Source organism: Acartia tonsa, chromosome 3, assembly GCF_053477335.1.
Source record: "Acartia tonsa isolate MP-2025a chromosome 3, ASM5347733v1, whole genome shotgun sequence".
NCBI classification, from domain to species: domain Eukaryota; kingdom Metazoa; phylum Arthropoda; class Copepoda; order Calanoida; family Acartiidae; genus Acartia; species Acartia tonsa.
The window spans coordinates 27,630,203-27,653,658 of NC_137262.1; the positions used below are offsets into that span (position 1 = coordinate 27,630,203).

At 30.1% G+C, this 23,456-nt stretch overlaps 1 long non-coding RNA gene across 1 annotated transcript in view; it reads left to right on the forward strand.

The window, feature by feature from the left end:
* The first annotated feature begins 4,108 nt into the window (after positions 1-4,108).
* LOC145313796 (uncharacterized) overlaps positions 4,109-23,456 on the forward strand; it is a 31,259-nt gene continuing 11,911 nt past the window's right edge. The window contains exon 1 of the long non-coding RNA XR_013877489.1: positions 4,109-4,199. This is a non-coding gene — a long non-coding RNA (uncharacterized LOC145313796). The remainder of the gene's footprint in view (positions 4,200-23,456) is intronic.

The window sequence follows — 23,456 nt, forward strand, 5'->3', positions numbered from 1 at the left end:
TGCTGAGTGCTGCAGCCAGAGTCATTTTCTTTATGATTAGGTTAGGTTAGGTTATAGGCTAGGGGGCCGAGCGCCCGCGGCTAGGCAGGCTAGGGGGCCTAACTGTCTATTTTTTGTCATATAATTAAAATAGCATAGACTCTGATGTTTTACTTAAGCAATGTCCACTCTGACGTTTGTCCCACTCTGACGTTTGTCCCACTCTGACGTTTGGGACTCTTGCGTTTGGGACTCTTGCGTTTGGGACTCTTGCGTTTGTCCACTCTGACGTTTGGGACTCTTACGTTTGGGGTAGGACCGTTCTGTAGCTTTAATATTGCATTTTCCAGTATGGCCTCGAAATCGATTGATATCTGATTGTTCTCAGCCATACTGAAAAATTCCGCATTACAGACAATATCCCACGAATAATAAGATAAAAATCATAAAATTGAAAACAGACCTGGCCTCTCGGTACTTACAAAAGTGGTTTAGATTTTATAATTTTAAATTTCTATATCCGCGGAAAACTGTCTCTAATATGATGCGATGAATAACTATTTCTTCTTTCATTGCAACATAAATAGATATTAGAAAGAAAATAAATTTTGTTTATTTAAATATAATCAATATTTTTATATTTCTGCCGCAAAAGCTTTTTTATTATGCAATTCCTTTCTTTCTATTTTTAAAATTTTTTCATGAGAGGGTGCGACATTGATAAGATTTACGGATAAAGGGATAGCTAAATGACATATCAATTTGAATATTCTCTTGTTTGTCAGCCAACCTTCAATCTTTTTATATTGAGGGAGGTTTTCAAAGGTTTTAGGGTGTATTTATTAAAATTTTGATTTGGGTAATATGAGGGATTTTAAAGTTTGATTGGGATAAACACCCTTTACCCCCACCCTATGACGTCTATGTCAACCTTCTCAAATCTCAAATAAAAAGGCATTGAACAAATGCCTTCATTTTTAGGCAGCTGGCCGCAGCGGGGGATGAGATCATTAAAGTTTTGCTGGCTGCAGATATAATAATGTTTGGATACGACTCCGTCTTCAGATGAACTAAAATTAGCCAGGCGGCTTCCATAGTGGCTTCCATAGTTATTACAGTATTACAATTTAGCTTGTTCTATACAGCATTTTTGTTTTGATGTTATATCAATTTATCTGCCATTATCATTTCCCTGCAACCCTGAAAAGATTTGAATGATTTGATAAACTCTTTTGTCTTGCAATTTCTTATCTTATTATGAATTTGCAAAAAAATATAAATGTTTAACAAAGGGCATATTAATGGAACCTAGACCTAACCTATTTCTTCTTTTTATCTTTTTTTTGTTTAATCTGTTAAATCATAGAAAGCGCAGCAACTTTAAACTCAGGTTATGCCGACCCGTCCTCCTGTTTGTCCAATAAAGCTATGGACATACTTACATTTTTGAAACTTTTTTGTATACTGGCTTTGCTTATAATTTTTTCATTGGTGTCCTAAGAAATATTATTTCACAAATAATATAAATAAGATACTTTTGATTATAGTTTTTGATAGCGATTATGTGTTTGCTACGTTTTCTAAATCAGACCTGGCTGAAATAATCTTGCAAAGTTTTAAATCTTTAGGTCAATTTTAACATATCAAAATCAAATGGAAGTTCATGTTTGTTTCTGAGTTTCTGCTCCGTTGGTATGAATTTTGTCATGTTTGTAGCCTGAAGATAGAATATGTGAACGGGATACACCATTCTCAACCAAATCTTCCTTAATTGCTGTATGGTCAGAAACCACCCCTTTGATTAAACGACTTTTGCCTGGATTTCCTAAATGTGCATGGTAATGAGTTGAGTTAATGCATTCCCTCCTTTTCTAAATATTCATGGTGTATAGCAACAATAGGAACCACCTTTAACGTATTTAGCATTTGTCGTCTATGGGCCGATATTCGAACCTAACATCTTACCGACAACGAGCGGATGCGCTACTTGTACTTGTTAGTCCACGGTCGTTTGTTAATAAACCCTTGTCATCATAGTGAGGAAAAACCATGGCCACACCCTATCTATAATACAAAGTAGCTTGATGTCTGTCCGTCTGTCTGTCCCTTAAGATCTCGGTAACCGCTGAACCGATTGGATTCTACTCTTCAGGGTATATACCTATTGGTCCTGTGGTGGTTTTAAGCTATTTTCTTGGGGGGTGGGACACCCCCAACCCCCCCAAAAACAAAAAAAATCCTCCCCATTTTTTTTTTTTTTTTTTTTTGTAGAAGAATTCTTTTGTAGAAATATTCTTTTGTAGAAGAATTCTTTTGTAGAAATATTCTTTTGTAGAAGAATTCTTTTGTAGAAGATTTCTTTTGTAGAAAATTTCTTTTGTAGAAGATTTCTTTAGTTCTTCTTATTTTTTTTTGAATTTTTTTTGTTGTCGTCTCTTGGGGCAAAGCCCCTAGAGGCTAGGGGCGAAGCCGCTAGTATATGTATATATTTGAAAGGCCAAGAAATTGTTTGTTATGGGGAATCACAAGAAAATGGGATTTCTAAAGATTACTCTTATATTTGCAAAATAAAGTAAAAGGCAGCTTTAAACAAATCGATATAGCATTATACTTTTATGTTGCACCAGATTTGCATGTACTCGGATAATGTGATGCTCGCTGCTGGCTATAATAATTATATGCTCCATCCACCCCTTTTACCCCGTCCCCTTCTACTGGATGAACGAACTGACCAATAAGTAAAGTCTTTATTAGCATGCTAAATTAACGACAAAGAGAGGGGTAGGTTTCTGGTGGAATCCGTAAAAGTGTGTGTTTATAGGCTTAAAAATAGTAGTAGAACGATAATATTCACTAAATATGTGTATTTCTTATTGAAAAGAACTATAGACAAAAAAATTTAAAAAGTTAACATAAATTTTTATCGTTCTACTACTGTTTTTAACTTATAACACATAACCTTTACGGATTCTACCAGAAACCTACTCCTCTCTTTCTCCCTGTCAATATATCCACATATCCTATAACTACATATATTAGAAAGGCCAATAAATTATTTGCAGTGGGGAATCACAAATAAAGAAATGGGATTTCTAAAGATTAACCTTATGTAAGCATAGAATTTGCAAAATAAGTTAAAAGCAACTTTAAACAATGAGAAGCACCTTAGGGACACAAATGCTGGTACAAATACTAACTCCGTCAATTTACATCATTAAATAATTCAATTATCTCGATTAAAAACTTTATTGCATAAAATTCCTTTTCCAATATAGACAGATTAGTGTGTCTGATTGGCCATTGACATGACATGTATGACGTATGGAGATAAAACTAGATGCTGATATGATTATGTCATGTATACAACTTTAAACAGTGAATTACAAAAATCTTTGAAAGATTAAAAACATATATAGAAAGTTCAAAGAGAAAGAAAGAGAGAAAAAATGAATTATTTAATAAAACAAAATTTAGCATAAATGAATATTTAAATCCCAAGGTAATAAATGATCGAGCAATAGCTAACTGACGAACGGAAAGACAGAGTAAATTATAGAGTAACTTGGCTACTAAAAAGAAAATCCTCCTGTGAGACATGGAAATCTAAAAGTGGTTATAATTTTTAAAATTCCCATGGAAAGATTAGACATTGGACTGTAAATTTTACGGGTACCCAAAGTTTTCAAACACTTTTTATTCGTTGCCTTGAAAACTCATGTGGACTTTAATTAAATCTTATTTAGTTGGCTTAAACTAGCAGTCCAAGTTTTCCAGCAATAATTGTATTCTATAGAAGGGGTAATTTTGTAAATTTTCAATTAAATATGTAGTATGTACATCAATTTATCGTTTTTATCGTTTCCTTAAGATATCTTTAAATACCAGGATATGGGAATTTACAAAGCAATATTAAATGTATGGTAAGAAGAAAACATAACTTATGCCAAGAATAGGAAGAAAGAGTATAAGAGAGCCAGATGAAAGCAAGCTAGAAATGGGAGAGATAGAAATCCCCCAAAATGAATTCCAAACCTATTTTTGAGAATTCACAAAAAAATCTAGTTGTCGGGAGAAAGCATTATTTATGGGGAAAATAGGAAGAGAGAGAGAGAGAAATTTTCTAAAAAGCTATCACGAACCCTTTTATTAAAGTTAGTTTGAACGAAGAAGGCTAACATACAACAACACCACTGCTATATCAGGCGTTCGAGTCACCATGAGTAAGTATTTAACTATTATCAAAATGTGTTTGTAATATATCTTTTTAATGTGTGCATTAAGTTTTTTGTTAGATTTAATTTAAAATTATCATAAAACAGGGGAAAAGCGTTCCTCTGTAATACAAAGTAGAATGATGTTTGTCCGTCTTTCTAAAGCTTAAGATTTCAGTAACTTTTAAATCAATAAGCCTTCAGGGAATATATACTGGTACTGCGGTGGTTTTAAGCTATTTAAGATATTTAATACCTAAAATAGGAAAATTACCCTCCCCCCCCCCCCCAAAAAAAAAAGTTATATCTTTTATATTTAATTATTTTTTTTGTAGTTTCTTTTCTTCTTCTAATTTTTTTTAAATTGAAAAAGATTGGGAAACCTTCCTGTCCCTGTAGATGTGAAGCCCCTAAAAAGCTTGAGGCAAAGAAATTTCTTAAGGCATTAAAAAAAATTAAAAATAAGGAATTATAAAAAATATTGACAATTATAAAAAATATGAAAAAAACATATGAAAATATGAATTATAAAAACAACATTTCCCTATGCCTGTAGGAAAAAACCCGCACAGGGTAGGGGCGAATCTACTAGTGTTTTTAAAAAGTAATACGAAGCTACTCAAGAAATACTTTTTGGCCTCTTATATTTATAAAATGGATATTTGATATTATGTTTTGTGTTTTTAGGTCCTTTATTGACAAACAAACTAAACCATAAAATTAATCAAATGTATTTTATTCTAGCCATGGAGGCAAAGCTAAATCTAGAATTGTCCTGTTCTTTTGTAACGAAGCTACTCTATAAATTGCAATGTGTATTTTTCCGTCCGTCTGTATCATGGAAATGAGAAAATGTATCATGACGTTAGGACTTTTTCAGTGCAGCTTTTAAGCTGCTTCTATTTTTAAAAGCGAAGCTTTTCTATAATTAGGGTCGGTCCGTCCGTTAGTCCGTACGTCCGTCCGAGATAGATAGCTTTTATTCGTTAATTTAGGCATGTCAGAATTGTCCTATCGATTTCAAACTTTGCATGATGATTCCTATAGTAGTTGGGTACGATTTAGTAAGCGTAGCAACAACTCTAAAATCAGTACCAGAATGTCCGTACGTCCATTTTAAAATGTTGATTTTCTACTTTTTTAACAACAAATTTTTATGTGATCTAATTATCCGTTTGATCTGATTTTTGGTATATTGATTCCTGGGACAACAAAGAACAATATTATAAGCAAAGCAACTCTCTAATCCAGTCCTAAAAATGTAAGTATGTCAATAAACATTATCCTATATTAAGCAGTTTTTCAACAAATTTACTTACAATTTTGCTTGGACTATTATACTTTTATATTCTTATTATTCAGTTCAGACACTATACAAGTGTTAATGTCCGTTTGTCCTACCGTTTCATTGCTTCGCTTTTATGGATGTTGTCATCCTTGTTAACTTACATTTTTTTTATATAAATATTTGATGTTTTTTTCTGGAAGTTTTTGTAATATAGAAAAAAAAATAGATTTCTATATGATTTTCATGTTTATACATATTATAGATAAAGAAAGCTTTAATAAAATTTTGCACATACTGTATTTATATCATTGATGTTATTTTTTTATTTTTATGATTATTTGAGGAATCATAATCAAAATCACCTTAGCCTATTGATAATGTGATTTCATTTCAATTCTATGTTGATTAAAAGGTTATTTAAAGTTTATTTGCAGATGAAGTTACTTTTAAATAACAATTTTCCGGATTTATTAGCATTGCGCGTCTTCTTAATACGTTACTTTGGTTTTGGGTTTGTTTTCTTCATATCCTATTTCTATTCATAAGATTCAGTGCTTCGCCACTTATGGATATTATCATTCGTGTTATATCTCTTTACACTTTTTAATTATTTTATTGGTAGGAATAATTTTAATTTGAAAGGTTGTGCGGCAGTTTAACTCATTTTATTAGTATCAAATACACTTCACAATTTATTTTGTTCGCTTATCCATAGTTTCGTCCGTCTGTCTGCTAAAATGACTTAATTATGATTTTTCATTAAAAATTTTCTTGTTTCAAAATTAGGGAATAGTAACATCGCCCCATAAGGGGCGATTCGTCGTAATTTTAAAATGGCTTTTTATAGGTTATTTTAGGTTAGGTTATGTTATATTGGGTTAGGTGATTGGCCCCGCAGGGTTAGAGCCCCCCGCAGGGGCTAGAAATAGGAGAAAAGCTACGGTGAAAAATACGGAGAATCGCCCCATAAGGTGCGATGTTACGAAAGGGACTATACCCCAAAATTGTTATATTATGATTCAATTATTAGTTACTGTAAATGTTTTTTTGTTTTTTTTTAAGATTTTCATGATTTTTGCGCTATTGTTGTTTTAAAGTTATACTTTTTTCTCTGTTAGTCAATAGTCAAACTGAAACTTAGTATAGACAAAGATTTACAAAATTATTGAAAAAATCTCCAATTTTGTCTATAATTGCCTAAATTAGTGATCGCGCCATGGATATATGATAAGTGGATATATTGACAGGGTAAAATTTGTCGTCCAATTAGGTTACTAATATTAACCTCATTTATTGGTCAGTTCGTTCATCAAGTAGGACAGGATGTGATGAGGTAAATGATGTGGATATGGGGTATCGGTTATTTAGCCAGCTGCTAGTATTACTTTACCAGAGTACATGAAATCTGATGCAACATCTAACTACTTATATATCAATTAATCTCGCCAAGGGGTAAAACTAGAATAATCCTGATTAAATGTCTTACTGGGATAAAACACCCTTTAGATTTTGATAATCTAAATGAAAAGTTACATATAGAGTAGTTACGCTCATGTGCCAGGGGGTAAATCCAGTTGAAACTTGTAAATACCCCTTCATACAATAAACCTTTTTTTATGATTCCTTCTCTTATACTTTTTTTTTCATTTTTCGCCCTGCAAGAAACATTTCATTGACCTAATGGGAAAGTCATATGCTTTCATACCTGTTTAACAATGTTATCAGTTTTTTTTTTAAATTTGCTTCCCAATAAGAAAAGTATTTTAAAACATGGCTAATATTTTCTCACAAATTATACACGTCTATAAGACTAGGTGCAAAAATCACCCTAAGACTTCAATTTATTAATAATATAGTCTAAAACCATACCAGGAGATATGTCCAAAATTTCTCTAAAATGAAGAACTCAAATGGTTCTGTGGTGGATCTTAACGCACAAACAAAAATACCTTAATTTTTTTTATAATGTTGTAATATATTGAAAAACATCACATAATCTTTATATTAACTTTTAACTATAAACATTAATTAAATTATATATTTAATTAATGTTAATTAATTTCTAAGAATAAAAAAAAGATCTAAAGTATAAATATTTTATTATTAATATAGAATAAAAAAGTACGTTATAAAGTGTCCTCTTATTATGCTTTGTATTAGCGTGGTATGATACAGTTTTCAAACACTCACATAGTACATTCTAATACCAAACCAGGGATGATGATGTACATTTTTTATTGAGATCTTGAGCTCTAGACAAAAAAACCTTACTACTTTATATAATAGGATTAAGAGCTTTGATAGTCTTTTTGTAAAATATTATTAGGATATTAATAGAAACAGTATTTTAACAAAAAAATACTGTTTCTTTAATTATTTAAAGTTTAGAGTAACTACGCTGCAAAAATCTTTCTTCTGCTATTCAGGGATTAAGGGATATGTCACTGGGAATTTCAATACATAAATATGAACATTCAACCTATAATATAGAAATAAATTTCTTGTTCAATTGGGTTATAGTTTTCAATAAAGTTTAATAATTGTCTTTGGGGGATTTTAAGCTATTTTTCTCAACTACATCACCTTCCCCTGGAGGCTACGGGCGAAGCAAATAAAAGTCATACCATGTTATTTTAGAAAACATATTTATCTCTAATTGATATATCCCTGTACGCCTGCTGACTATCTAAAATTATACACATTAAGTCATTCACCACCAAAAAGTACTTTTTTGTGTAAAAAAGTCAGACACTGCATTTAAAAATCCAAACGTTGCAGGGATCTTTAGGGATAAGACAATGGAGGATTAATTGATCTCCAATGATGATACCCAAAATAACCCCTTCTGTGTTTATAATTAGTGTTTTAAACGTTTGGACCTTAACTTAATGAACCAACCAATTAAACTTCTATGTAAGTCCAGAAACTGGTAAGGCAACGAATAAGAATACGTTATTATAAAACTTATGGGACTAGTGTAATAAACATCCCATTGACCCCTCCCGCCCTGACACATTGCCTAAGAAAGTTATTTCTTTTAACCTTAGATTCACTATTTTTTCTTTTTTCACCAAAATTAATCTAATATAAATTTGAAGTTAGTTCCTACCTATCATATATAGACCACAAACTAACTTTAACTTAACATGGATGAAAAAATTCATAGAAGCGAAGCTCCGAAATCAAAAGGGGTACAATAAACGGACATGAACACTTTTAGAGTGTCAAAACTTAAGATAAGCATAATTTTAATCTAACGGTAAAAGATCTAACCGTTACGTACAAACGGGTGTTCGGACGTTTATACCCTAATTAAAGAAAAACTTCGCTTATAAAAACATATTTTTTTATTTCCTTTATAGTTTGGGTTATGTAAAGTAAAGGTTGTTAGATTACCGCAGAGTGATAGTACAGATAGGAATAAAAAAACCTTTATTTTATTAATTAGGAGATTATTTTATATGAATAATCTTAAATGTTTGATTTTTCCGTAATTTAGAATTTGTTAGAATTTTCCTATCGATTTAAATCTGTGTTTGATAATTCCTGAAACAATAAGGTACCATTTTGAAAGTGTAATAACTTTAGATTCGTTTATTGAAAGTCCATACGTCCATTTTAAACATGCTGATTTTTTTGTATGATATAATTATCCTATTAATTTAATTCTTTTAACAGTGATTCCTAGGACAAGAAAATACAATTTTTAAAGCGAAGCATCTATTTAATCAAGTTATAAATGTAAGTATGTCTTTAAACAAAATCCTGTATTCATGCAATTTTGCAAAAGGTTTAGATACATTTTTGTTTTTACTTTTAAGTTGATATTCCGTTTTTTATGTTTTGTTAGCTTCGCTTTGATTGATATTGTCAGTCATCCTTGTTTTACCTTTCTTTGCTTTTGTGAAAATTATGATATAATGTTTAGTTGTGTTGATAATTGTTTTAAACTTCTTTGTTTTCATTCGGAAAATTTATAAATTTAATTGAATTATAACAATTTTTATTGTTGAAATATTTCTGTAAACTTTCAAACAATATAGCTGAAATGATTTACAAAATATATGATATACCGTATGCCAATTTATTGGCTTAAAGGAATTCAACCCACATGCTTGCTCTCAAATTGTCTATCGAGCACTGAACCCTTTTTCCTTAATATTGAAATAATATTTGAATATATAGGGGAAGGATGGTGTTTATCACCCTGCGGGAGGCCCTAAGCCTGCAATTGCCTATTTCTGCGATGCTCTAACCTTACGGGACTACTCAACAACATAACCTAACCTAACATGATATACAGTAATAAACAAACAATTGACAACCGAACCTAACTTTATATGTTTTAACTTAGTATACAGATTAAGTGGTAAACAAGGATGACAACTACCATAAGCGATACTAAGAACAAAGTTGAAAAATTTTAATATTTAAATTTTAAAACTTTATCATTTTTTCTTTCTTTTTAATTTGAATGCATAAGTACACATAAGAAAATAAATCAAGCATTGTTGAATATTTCTCATTCTTCTTTCTTCAATTTTCTCTAATTATCATTTTGATAAGTAGCTCACTTTTCGCTCCCTCCGTCTCTCCCTCTCTGTCTCTCCCTCGACCATTTTCTCTCTCTCTCTCTGTCTCATTCTCTGTTTCTCCCTCCCTCTCTCTCTCTCTCGTCCTCTCTTTCTGTCTTTCTGTTTTTCTGTTTATGCATTTTTGTGCAATAGAGCGGGAAATTTGATCGGTTTAATGGCTTTCATGCGACTGGCGTATGCAAAGGGTGTTTACAAAAAGAATAAGAACCATATACTGAAAATAGGTAGACTATAATTTTTACAAAAAAAGTAATAGGATACCTGTCTGTGTATATATGTGACTGTAGCTTCAGATCTCACTAACCGATCGACCTGGACCTACATATAAGAAGCTTCACTGTTAAGGAGAACCATATCGGTTCAACGGTCAGCGAGATCCTTCGTTACACACAGACAAAGTTCAATATTCAAGTACCTATACCCTAATTTAAGATAGTATATACGCCCTAGCTTTCATATTTCTTACTATTTCTCATATATTTTCATTGTTTAATTTTATAATAATTTTACTCTCTGTACTATTATCATATGATACAGTGGTTTTATTTTTCAGCTAAAATGGGTATTTAGCAAAATTTAATTATAAATTAAAGTTAAATAAATTGAAAGACATAGTTTTTATTTTATTTTTATTAACCATGGATATCATCAAGCCCAATTGCAGGTTCTAACTTAAAAATTACGAAGTGATTTACAGAATATTGAAGTGTTTACACAATGCGTTACGTAGGACGAAATCTAGAACTGCCAGACAAAGTCCATTATAGAGTAGCTTCGCTACTATAAAAAAGGTCTTACGTAACTTTTGTATTTTGGTTTTATTTGATGGACAATTTTAATATGGCCTAACTACTGCATATTGTATAATAAAGTTCGTTGTCTGTTTGTGTGTTTGTTTGTGTGGGTGTCTGTGTGTCTTCTATTTAACTTATATATTAGAGGTCAATGTTATGAAGTAGGTGAAAAGAAAATGCGCTATGAACTATTTTATCCCATAGTATACAGTGCAGTGGTAAGTTTTTTTTGTCCGTTAAGATCTTAATATATACTTGTTAACTACTGAGAAAATACACTAATGTTATAGGGCTATGTTATTTTAATAGGTAAATAAAAACTTTGGATAGTTTTGTGCTATATTTCTACACTATCTCTTCTCAACGAATACAGCTCCTAGATGCTAGTGCTGCATTTTATACTTAATAACTTATTTCAAAAAATAAAAAATAAATCGAAAAGATCAAATGAAAAAAAAAGACATAAATAAGTAAGATTAACGAAAAAGAGAGAAATAGCTTAAAAACAAATAAAAAAATTAATTAGAGAAATTAATAAGTAAAAAGTCATATTAAGCAGTTTATTGATAATGTTGATAAAACGTTAAATTTTTGTATTTTGACTTTAATTATAGTTTTAATAATCACTTTTTCCCCAAAATTTTCTTGTAAAAGATGTTACCTGGGAATAAATGCATTACTTATGGACAACATTGTCTATATTTTATAATATCTTGATACGCAAAGAATGCGTACAACGCTAGACATACTTTGATTAGTTTGCGGTAGAATTTTTACTTAGAACTTCAGTGGAGAAAGAACAAAAATAATATGCACACAAAACTATCAATTTGTAGAACAGCATATAAATTTTTTTCAATTGAAAAGAGTGTAATTTCTTTGATTAATCTATACATATTTATATTAATTTAAGAAGAGTATATTCTAATTGGTTAAATTAAATGTAGATATATGTTAATTTGTAATCTAAGATAATAATTGTTTATAAAACTAAAAGAATTTCACTTAACCATCTTAACAAATAACATTTTATATACATATAGAGTAGATCATTTTAATAATTAGCTTAGTTTACATTTCACCCAAAAGATGGACATCTGGAATTATAAAACTGCTTTGCTTTTAAAAACATTTTATTTTTTTTTATTAAATTACTTAATTAAGGTTAAATACATTAAAAATCTAGCTATTTAATATTTAGCCTGAATGAAAGTTAACCAAGAAAAGTCAGTCATATAGACCCATCCATCCATCCATCGGTCCGTCTGTCCGTCCGTCCGCAGTTCTCTGACACGCACACACACACACACACACACACACACACACACACACACTCACCAGAGTTGAGTTCAGTTGTAGATTATACCCCGGAGTGGTAACTAACTATATCTGGTGATAACACGTTAAATAATTATCATAAATCATAATTTTATTGTTAGGATTGTTATTCTTTTAGACAAATTGTTATTTTTATTTGTAACTCTAATACTCTATAATTGGTGTATATCTGTACGTCCTTCTGATCGAGTCAATGTGACGCTAATATAAACTTTTGTTTTATTGTCGGAATTTTAAAGTTTCAAAAATGGAAATTTAATTTTTTATTGTGATATTCTAAAATTTTTACTTATTTCGCTATGAATCGTCCTATTAAGATACTATTTTGTCTTTTTACATCCCCCTTTTTACTGTATAACACTTAATTTACACTTGTTATTGCCGCACTACTTTAGACAAATTGTCATTACTAGTTGGATTACAGTGGTTAACATTTCAAGACAATTTAACCATTAAAAAGCTATTTAAACTTATATTGTACCATATCATAAAATAAAATGTTAGATTGTTCTTTTTAAACTGAAACTGAAAATATTTCTAAAAGAATTATTTTGAAATTTTTTTTTAAACCTCTTAATTATCCTAATAAATAAAGTAGAAATGTTTTAGTAATGAGTTCATTAAGATCTTGATGACTTCTGAACAGATTGAGGTGTTCATTTTAGGAAAGCTTCACAAAAGGTGGTTATATGCAGTTTTCTTCCCATTACCTCATTCTTCGAATAAAGTGCCGCTAGGTGCTAGGTAAGCAGCCGATAGTTGTTTATAAACACTAAAAAGCATGGCACGCACGGCCGTTTGGAGGATAGCAGCCTAAGTTCATAGATTTCTTGATATAATCGTTACCAGGATCGTAATTACCTGCACTAACTGCACTAGATCCAGCATTAAATAAAGGGTTGCATAATATTTTCTCTTTTATTTATTTTTAATGTGCTTTCTAGCAATGTATTTTTTTGTGTGTGATATATTCTAAATATTTTGAATTCTTCTTGAATTTCCTCATTTCTATGATTCAAAAGTTTTATTTAAATCACAGTATAATTACATATTATTGAAAGCATAAATTGCACTGTAATTTTAAAATTTTAATAACAATAGGATCTGAGGAATGGACAGTAATTTAGTGACCCAAAATTTTTGCCGGGGAAATCTTCAAAGTCAGACAATAAAACTTTTAAGATTCTCTAAATCATAAAAAAAGATTCCTTTTACTGAATTAAACATAACCAGGGGCTAGAAAAATAGTATAAAACCATCCAAAAGCAAAAAAATGAAGACAAAAAATAAATAGCCTAAAACCATCACAAAACCTATGTGAAGCTTAGACAAAACATGAACCCAATGTGCTCATAAGTTATTGAGGTCTTAAGTTTAAGACAATAAACTCTCATTACAATTTTTTTTTTATAATAGGATTGTTAAATATCTAGATTCTTATGTCTTAAAAGTGCAATTATGACATTTTTATCAATTGATTCTTTTTCTATTTAATTCTTTCAATTCATATTCTAGAATTTCAACTTCAGAAAAGCGTTTGGACATAAAATAGGTGTATCTTTGCTTTTGAAATGATGGTGCTTTCATTCAAACCTAATTGTGGATCACAAACAACCCACCAAGCCTCCTTTTTTTCATATAAAATAAACATTTTTAAGTCCTTGTGGGGAGATCTAGCTCTAAAGGGCTCTTCTGACCTTTATTTAACCTAACCTAACCTAAAATAAGCACCAAAGATCGTCTCTAAAAAGGTTTGTTTTTGGACCTAAACGCGTCATGAGGGGAACTACTAAAATAATTGCACCACTGCAACAATCATTTATGGTTTACCAAATCTTACATCAGGGCAAATATCAATCTTTTCTTTAAACTCTGGCTTCAAAACTGATTGATATCCGCTGGATACGTTCTTAGCCATATTTAAAAATCATGAATCGTATTGTATTTTATCAAGTTTTCTACGAATATTATAATATAAATCATAACTTTAAAACCAGTTTTGTTAGCTCGAAACTTTAAGAACTGGTTTTGATCGTATATTTGTTTTATTTTGATATTCGCGGAAAGCTGTCTAAGGCGAAGTTTATTTAAAAGGCACCAATGCAATGGGCAAAATAAGTGTGAAAATACCATATTGTTATATGAATCTTTTTCAACTATTTTAATCAACAAGTAAAATTTCTATATTCAGTAAGACATGTTGACTACTAAGTGTAAAAAAGCTTCGTGTAAAAAAATAAGCATTCAATCAAATTGCAAAAAAGTATTCTTGCACAAAGTAAAACAAGGTTTATTTTTCTAACTGTTTGTGGGTTTACATTTTATGTAAGTAAATATTACTCACATTAGAACAATAGAGAACATTGATTATTCATTAAATAATGAAGCTTTTTAGAGATAAAGGACGAGTAAAGCTTTTTCTAGTTCGGCTTCGGAACCGATTAATATCCGCAGGATTAGAACTGGCTCTCAGACATACTGAAGAATTATGTATTGAATTGTATTACATCCACGAATATCAAAATAAAATCAGATATACCGGTTTTTCTTAAAATTTTTCATTTTAATATTCGCGGAAAGCTATCTATAATACGATGCGATAAACAAATGTTTTGCACTGGCTATCTTGAGCAAATAGTCCAAAATTTTTTTTTAGTATTGTTTTTAGAGGATTTTGTAGCATATATACAATATATTTATTTAGGATTTACATTTTTTTAGGATGGGGGAGTCTCTCTCCCCAAAGAAATTAGCCTAGGACAGACAGACGCCATTCTCCTTTTTAATATAGATTTTTTATATTGCCTTTTACCGCTCTTTTCAACCCTAAATTTAGTTTTGAAGCAACTAAAAAAGATATATAGTTAGTATATCCATGAATGTTTTTTTTTGTTTAATTATTTTAAAATGACAGAAGTAGGCACCAAGTTTAACAGTTTTTGGTTTCCGCCTAATTTTTCACTATTCTATAACCCTTACTGTCATTTATAGAACAAGCAATATTCTATAAGGTATAGCTTCTCACATAAAATAAAGTATATTTTAAAATGACGAAAGTTAGGTATAAGTTATCGATGTATAATTATTTGGATGTTGCGATTGAGTTACCCTATACCTTCCCCTCCTACTGGATGAACGAACTATTCATTAAATGGAGTTCATATTAGCAACAAATTATTTACGAATTTCCTCTGTCAATATATCCACGTATTCTATATCCATTGTATTAGAAATAGTAGCGTAGCTTCTAAATAACTAGGTTTTAACGTTGTATGTATATCAATTCAAAGGCGAAAATATCTGATTTTTACGTAGATTCTATGCTCAAATACAAGCAGAAATTAAACAAGGATGAAACATTCATAAGTAGAGAAATACAAACAAATGAAGAAAGGACAAACATACATTATAGTTACAGAGCAAATGTTCAGTGATCAAGAAAGCTGTCAGATATTTAAATTATGTTTATGTTTTGCATCAAGACTTAAAGCAAATAAGATACTGGATAATTTTTGGTATAGGAAATCTTCAAAACAAAATCAGCAATTAATTGTCTATTTTGAATAGCAGCTTAGAAAATAAATTTCCTATGAAAGCGTTACAGACTGACGAACAGACGCAGTGCTTTATAGAGTAGCTTCGCTGCTAAAAATCTGTATAAGTCTTATTGCCGGCCCTATTTAGTACCATTATTTCCTTGTTTTTTTTTATCCCCCGTTAATTGTTAGCTTAAAAGTGCACCCTACTAAAAATTATATTTAATAGCATTATTGTCCTTTGTGATAAATAATATCTTAATCAGGATAAAATGAAATTCAAAGCGGCGAAAATTCTTTTATTCTTTTCCAGTATGACATCGAAACCGATTAATATCCCGTGGTTCTCAGCCACACTGTTGATTATTCATGATTATTCAGCATGTGCTTATATTTATCGCTTATTGTCTTATCCCTTAAGATCCACTGTTATCCAACTTAACCAGCAATAATTAAAAGCTATATAAGTGGCACTTTTGCTAATTATTGAGAAAAATTGAAGAATCTTAAAAATAGAGAGAAACAATAGTTAGAACTATGATTAAACTAAGAGACGTCTTTTCCCTTATTTTTTAAAGTTAGCTATAGAGCAGTTGTGTTCATAATAATTATAATTAATAGTATCAGAAGGGTCGAAAGAACAGTAAAGCACAACAGATGGATTTTGCAAACATCACACACACACTCATACACACCAATACTCACACACACACACACACACACACACACACACACACACACACGTTCACACCAACAAAAACCTCAACAAATGACATAAAAAAAAGGTTGAAAAAAGAAACAAAACATATTGTGTGTTAGATTAACAAGGAAGACAACGTACACAACACATGAGAGCGAAGCTTGGGATGCAGATGTTGTAATAGTGTTTCAAATAACAGTAATATAAAGTATTAAACACAAGTGTTTCACAAAAATAGATAATAGTTATTTTAAAATCGTATTATAGACAGCTTTCCGCGGATACTAAAATGAAAAATTTAAAGATTAAAACCGGTTTTGTTATCCCTGAGGGAAAAAATGCCGGTCTAACAAAACTGGTATTATTTTATCATTTGTGGAAAATTGTCTTATTTCGATGCTATACATAATTTTTCATTATGGCTCAGAAACGTTTCTACGTTAAAAAAAAACTAAATTATTTGACTTTTCCGCTAGTCAAAATATTATAACAAGCAAAACCAAGTTTGACTTAATGATGATTGGATGATAAATTAAGATGAAACCTAACGAGAAGCTGCAAATTTTTAAGAAGGAAATATTAAATTTTGTTGCAAAAATCTCTTTCACAAAAATATCATTCAGACAAAAAGTCTTTATTTATAAAATAACAATCTTAATTATTTAATTTTTGTAATATCTTTTCTCATAGACGTCCAAGGGTTGGGGTAATGGGGCGATTACCCCCCCCCCCATTTAAAATTTACCCCTACCCTGGGGGTGCCGTAGGCACCCCCAACCATTTGGGAGGGGGTATTTACCCCCCCCATACAATTTTGGGGGGGTAAATACCCCTCCAAAATAAAAAATCTCTAATAAAAAAATTTTTTGCGCGCTTCGCGCGCATTTTTAATACTACATATATATTTAATAAAATTTAAATTACCCCCCTAAAAATTTTACCCCGGGGGTAAATTTTGGGGGGGTAAACTAAATTTACCCCTGCCAACAGATTTCAGGGGGGGGTAATTACCCCCCCAAGCAAATTTTACCCCCGGGGTAAAAATTTTGGGGGGGTAAAAAAAATTTTACCATTTTACCCCCCCCCCCCAAAAAAAAATGAATTACCCCCCCCCAAAATTAAAAAAGCTTGGACGCCCCTGGTCTTTTCTAAAAGAGTCAATTGCTCAAGTATACCGCTTTACTTATCCGTCTACTGATATTATTTTGCAAAATGTGATTTAATATATATTCAATTTATTACAATTTGTATTTTAGAATTATTCTGACATCAAACAGAAATGTAATACACATTTATACTTACTAAGATTGGCCGAGTGACTTACAGACATTCAAAAAAACTGAATTACCCAGTTTAAAGTGTTGCTACGCTTCTATGTTTCCTTTAAGGAAGGTATTATAGCAAGAAAAACTTCTAATCTGTTTAAAATTTTGTTTGGTTATTCTGTCCTTAATACGAAAAACTTAAAGAATTAATTTAGTAATAAAATACAGGGCATTTTTTACTATCATGGACTAATTTTATTCATAATATTTTAGGAGAATTATTCAATCTTGTGCTTGACAAGATTGTTAAATACTTTTGTATCTGTTGATTATTATAATTAGTACGTTTATTATAGATTGTTAAATACTTCTGTATATGTTGATGAAAGCTAGTAAGTTTATCAATTACTTCATGCATACTTAGGTGTTATGGATGTTGCCATACTTGTTTTATAGTGAAATTGAAAAAAATTCAATTACGGGAAATTGGGTTCTAAATTTTACTTCCCCATTTCATGTAACCTTAAACTTGTATAACCTTCCAAGGACAACCATAAAAACAACAGCCGTTTGTGAGATATTTAGTGACAATCCTCCCTAATGTATTTAGCTTTTAACAGGAAATTCCAAAATTTTAAGTGTACGTCTTTAATTCCTTAGACAACGTTTATTTAATACTTGTGGCAAATCAATGGAATGTTATTTTGATTTACATGAATTTACACACACACACACACACACAAACACATTCTTAAGGAAATACCTTTTCTATCTAAATTAATTTTTACACAAAAACATATTTTGTCTGATTTTATTTTGACAGTTTTCCGCAAATAATTTATTTCTTAATACGATGTCTGTCCGTTTGTCCGTTAAAATCTATAAAAAAGATGTTAACTTTTGTTTATCAATATTGTAGGAAAAAATATAGAACTACTACTTTGTACCATCCAATCAACATTTGGTGAAGGTCCACGAAGTATTTGATTCAATAAAAGTTAAAACCTATTTACAAAACTTTAGGGGCCAGTGTAGTTTTTAACCCAATGTCCTCTCTCCCTCCCCTCATTATGCTATGATTCATTGCTATGTTTGAAATCAATTGGTTAATTCTAACATGCCCAAATTTACAATAAGAGCTATCCTTTACGGACGTATGGACTAAGCCTAAATGTTAAAATACTTCGCTTTTTAAAGTTAAAAAAATGCACAATTTGTGATAGTGCGGAAAAAAATACAATAAAATAAAATAATTGTAGGAAGCATTTTTTTAATTTTTAACATTAAATTTGGCCTTACAGCATCCTTTAGGTGTTCTCATAAAGCCGTTGAACAAAAATAGTTACATATGTAAAGGTTTAAAAAGATTTTCATCATATCGAAATAAAAGTATTATATCCTAAGCAACATATCGTGTATGTGTGTCTTTACTGAATGATCTCGCTAACCGATGAACCAATATGGTTCTACTTTACGATGTAGCTTCTCCTAAGAAGGTTTATGATTATTTTTGGAAGTGGGGACCTATACCCTCCCGAAAAAATTACGCTAACCACCACCAATTTACAATCTTTTAATAGGTATACCTATCATATAGGTTAGCTTATGTTGGTAGATATTGTTAAGCTAATTTGTAAGAACACTTTTCTCCCTTCTTTTCAGCAATAACACATAACAACTCTTCAACTTACATATTGCACGGAGAAAGGGCTAGGAATAGTTATGTATCGCATGTTATATTTGAAAGCTTTCTGCGGATTTAAAATGCAAAATTATAAGATCCTTTGGTCCCTTAGGGCTAACAAAATTGGTTTAATTTTATGATTTTTATGTTAACATTCATAGAAAATTGTCTGTAATGCGAAGCTATACATGTTTGATTTTCAATATCGCCGAGAACCGGTTCTAATCAAGCAGATATCAATAGGTTTCAAAGCCCCAGAAGAAATATAATCTATGCTTGTTCTCTTCTTTAAAGATATTTATTTTCATATTTTGGATTAGAAAACACATCATCATGCCGTAATTGTTAGCAACAAAGAAATTAATGTACATAGTATTATTCTCTTGAGGAAAAGTTTAAAGCACAAATATTTTTTATAGTTAAAAAACACATTGAATTTAGTTCTTTATAAAAAAGAAAATCTTTTCAACAGAGGATAAAAAATAATGTTAAATGGTGGATTTTTATCTAAAGATAAAATATTTATAAACAACTTCATATGATAATTTAGACACAAAAACTATTGAATTTTATGTTGTTTTACATTTTAAGGCTACAATGAAAAAAAACGACAGAAAAGTTGAAGGCCGTTTATTTCTTTATATAAATACATCCCTTCTGATTTGTTACAAACTAAAACTTTGCCATAGTAATTGAATGCGTGTTTAGGTTAAGGGAGTATAAGGTGACCCCCGCAGGGCTGGATGCCTTAATCCACCAAATTGATCCTTTATATTTCCTTTAAAGCTAATTGAAATCAAAAGTGAACGCAAATAAAATGACACCAAAAGTCAGAAATCTTCCAATAATATCCAATAGTAGTGTATAAAAAAATCAGTTTTGATAAAAAAAATAAAGTAACATTTAAAGATAAACTGAAATCATAAAATAACTGGAAAAATACATCAAAAATTTTGATAATGTCTTTAATTTCTATTAGTATCTTAATTTAAGTTTTCATTGGTTACTTTAGAACAACAAATTATCATGTTTAAAATTAAAGATAATTTATTAATTGATACAGACGGACGGTCAAGAAGACTCTGGCTATAGAGAAGCTGAGCTAGTTATAATAAATGTGTCACATTAAAAAAGTGTCAAAATCATCTTTCCTTATTTTTGTTCACCCTTCTCAAAATCATCATCCCCCTTTCATCTTTTATTTTTATTGTATTTCCTATTTATATAAAAAGAAGCGTTGCTACTCTAAGAGTCAGGGTTTCCATAGCCTTAAACAGAAGTAAAGGAAAATGTAAGACTTAGATATAGGGTAGCCTTGGAATTTATTTTCGGATTTGGCCCAAAATATAAAAGTTTTTTTTTCCAGAATGTCAAATAAATTGGTTTTTACAACAGAAAATATTATTTCGTGAAAAGTAATTTTTTTATTTCACTATAATATAATTTATATATAGTGCAAACGACCTACACTTTGATTGCCCGACCAAATCCTTATTGTGCATAGTTTGGACCAATGCATTACCCCTGCTTTTTTCTATGTACTCAAAAGCAGAACCTTTTTAGCGTCTTCATTTATGAGGCGTTTTTGGCTGAGATTCGTTCTACAATTGTTGTCATCCTTGTGTTCCTAGCAACACATGCTTTGATCTTGAGAAACCTCATTGCATGACTTTCAAAAAAAAAAGGATTGACATTGTGAGATAGATAGATAAACATTGTTTCTTTGGTTTCTATATAAAACATAAAGGATGGCCCTTCAGAATAAGGATAATGTTTGCAAAAAAAAGGACATAAGAGGATGTCACTCAAATTTCAGAATTGTCATTGCCTTCAATTATTTCAAGTTGTTATACAAAGTTTTGTGTCATCATTTAATTATTGTCGCTATAAAATCATCTTTATATCTTATTTATCTATCTATTAATGGCTTATGAACTATTTAAGGTTTGAAAGCAATTAAACAATATTTATCAAATTTATCATATTTGGATGTGTGATTGTAATTTCTAAAAAGCTTTAATTGTATTAAGAAAGTTTTTTAGATCTTCCCTTAAACGTACGCCCTCTCCCTTTTTATTTGCATTATTTTAATATTTCAATTAAAAGTAAAAAATCTTTATATTTCATTTTTATATTTCTAGTTAAATATTTTAAACAACTTATTCTGTCTTACTTTTTATTGCATCATTATTGTTTTATTATTTATTCTGAAACTTTATAACGTTTTTTTTTTATAAATCTTGTCTTTCTTTTCCACAAGCATTTTTGAAAAAATAGTAAATGAATTAAAAGCTGGAAATATATTATTGCAATAGAGACTAACACTTACTGCAAAGCTACTCTATAATTAGAAAAGTCCGTCCGTCTGTCCGTTCTTACAAGGTTTCATGATTTTTTTAGTTTAATATTTTTTTATGATACTGCTCTATAGTTAATTTTTCCGGATATCCATCCATAATTTTTGAGCTTCGCTACTTATGGATGTTGTCATCCATGTTTTTCATTTAAATCACCTAAATTAATATCTTACAGCTATTGAAGAAGTCTGCAGGCAGATTTCAAGCTATTCGATTAAATATTAAGAAGAAGTTTTGTGTATAGAAATTGTCTCTATATCTAAGTTCACTATTTAATTACAATATAAATTAAAAGATATATACATAGATAGATTAAACAAAACGATAAAAAATAAAATATTATCTTGGGATAAATGTCGATGTTGACAAAGATTAAAGTGCATTAGGCTTTTATTTTAAATATCATTTGCCACGTTTCATTGATTACAAAATTGTCATCACAGTGGAAACATAGATTTTTAAATAATTTCATTAATTCAAATTGCTTATTCAATTTCTATTCATTTAAATTTAGAAAATAATACTGAATAGCTTTTACTATAATTGCTTTTACCAATTAAATTATAGACTAATAAAATAGGGATCTAAAGGGATGAGACAATGGCCAATAGTTAATGTACACCCCCAATGAACTATGCAAAATTATTCTTTCTGTATATTACAATTAACGTTTGGACACTCAGCTTAATTAACCAACCAATCAAATTCAATAAAGTCCTCAAATTTTTTAAGCCAAAGATTAAGGATAGGATATTATAAACAGCCTAATGTCCTCTCCCTCCCTAAATAAAAAGCTGTTTGAATAGGACTACTAGAAACTTGACACCATATATCCAAAAATACAATATCTTTAAAAATAGAGGACTTTTAAAGAGAAAGTAATTGCGCTTTGATTTTAATTCTGCTTGTTAAAAAATGCATCTATTAAGGAAGTCATAGAAGTCTAAAAAACCCAGCTAATATCCACAAATTGTTGAAATAAAGTTATAATAACAATCTGTTTGACATTTAGTTGAATTAATATGGCCATATTACAGAACATTGTGCAACTGCACTTTTTTCTAAATTACCCTAAAATGTGGAATTATAAGGAGTAAAAGGATATATAAATGCATTCGAAGTTATGATAAGTTACTTATTTGCTAATTTTTTCATTTTCTTGAATTTTAAAATTAATTTTGTAGTTTGAATTAACTATTTTTTAACAAATAATAAAATTGAAGCTCTTAATATTGCCTATAAAAAAGGGGATAAATATTAAAACTTTTGGCCTAAGTGTCCTAAGTGACGTCATTTTATAAAAAGGCATTAAAAGATCTTCTTACTATTCGTAAAAAAAATATGATACTATACCTGATTTTTAGTATTTTTGAGAACCTGTTCTAATCCAGCGGATATTAATCAGTTTCTAAGCCATAAGGTGGAAAGGGTAATTACTTATTTAATTATCCTGTGCAGCAAATTAATAAATTTTTTTGATAAATTGTCGAGATAATGTGAAGTTGACATTTAGCCATCTCTTTTAAATGACAGCCACTTCAAATTTGTCAGAATTTTTAAAAGTAATGCTTTTTATTAGCGCTGCTACTTTGGTGATGGATATTGTCTTTATAAGACTCAGGGATCTTAAGGAATAAGACAATGAACGATAAATTGATATACATTTCCAAGAATGATAAACAAAATTAACCCTGTTAAAAATTGCTGGT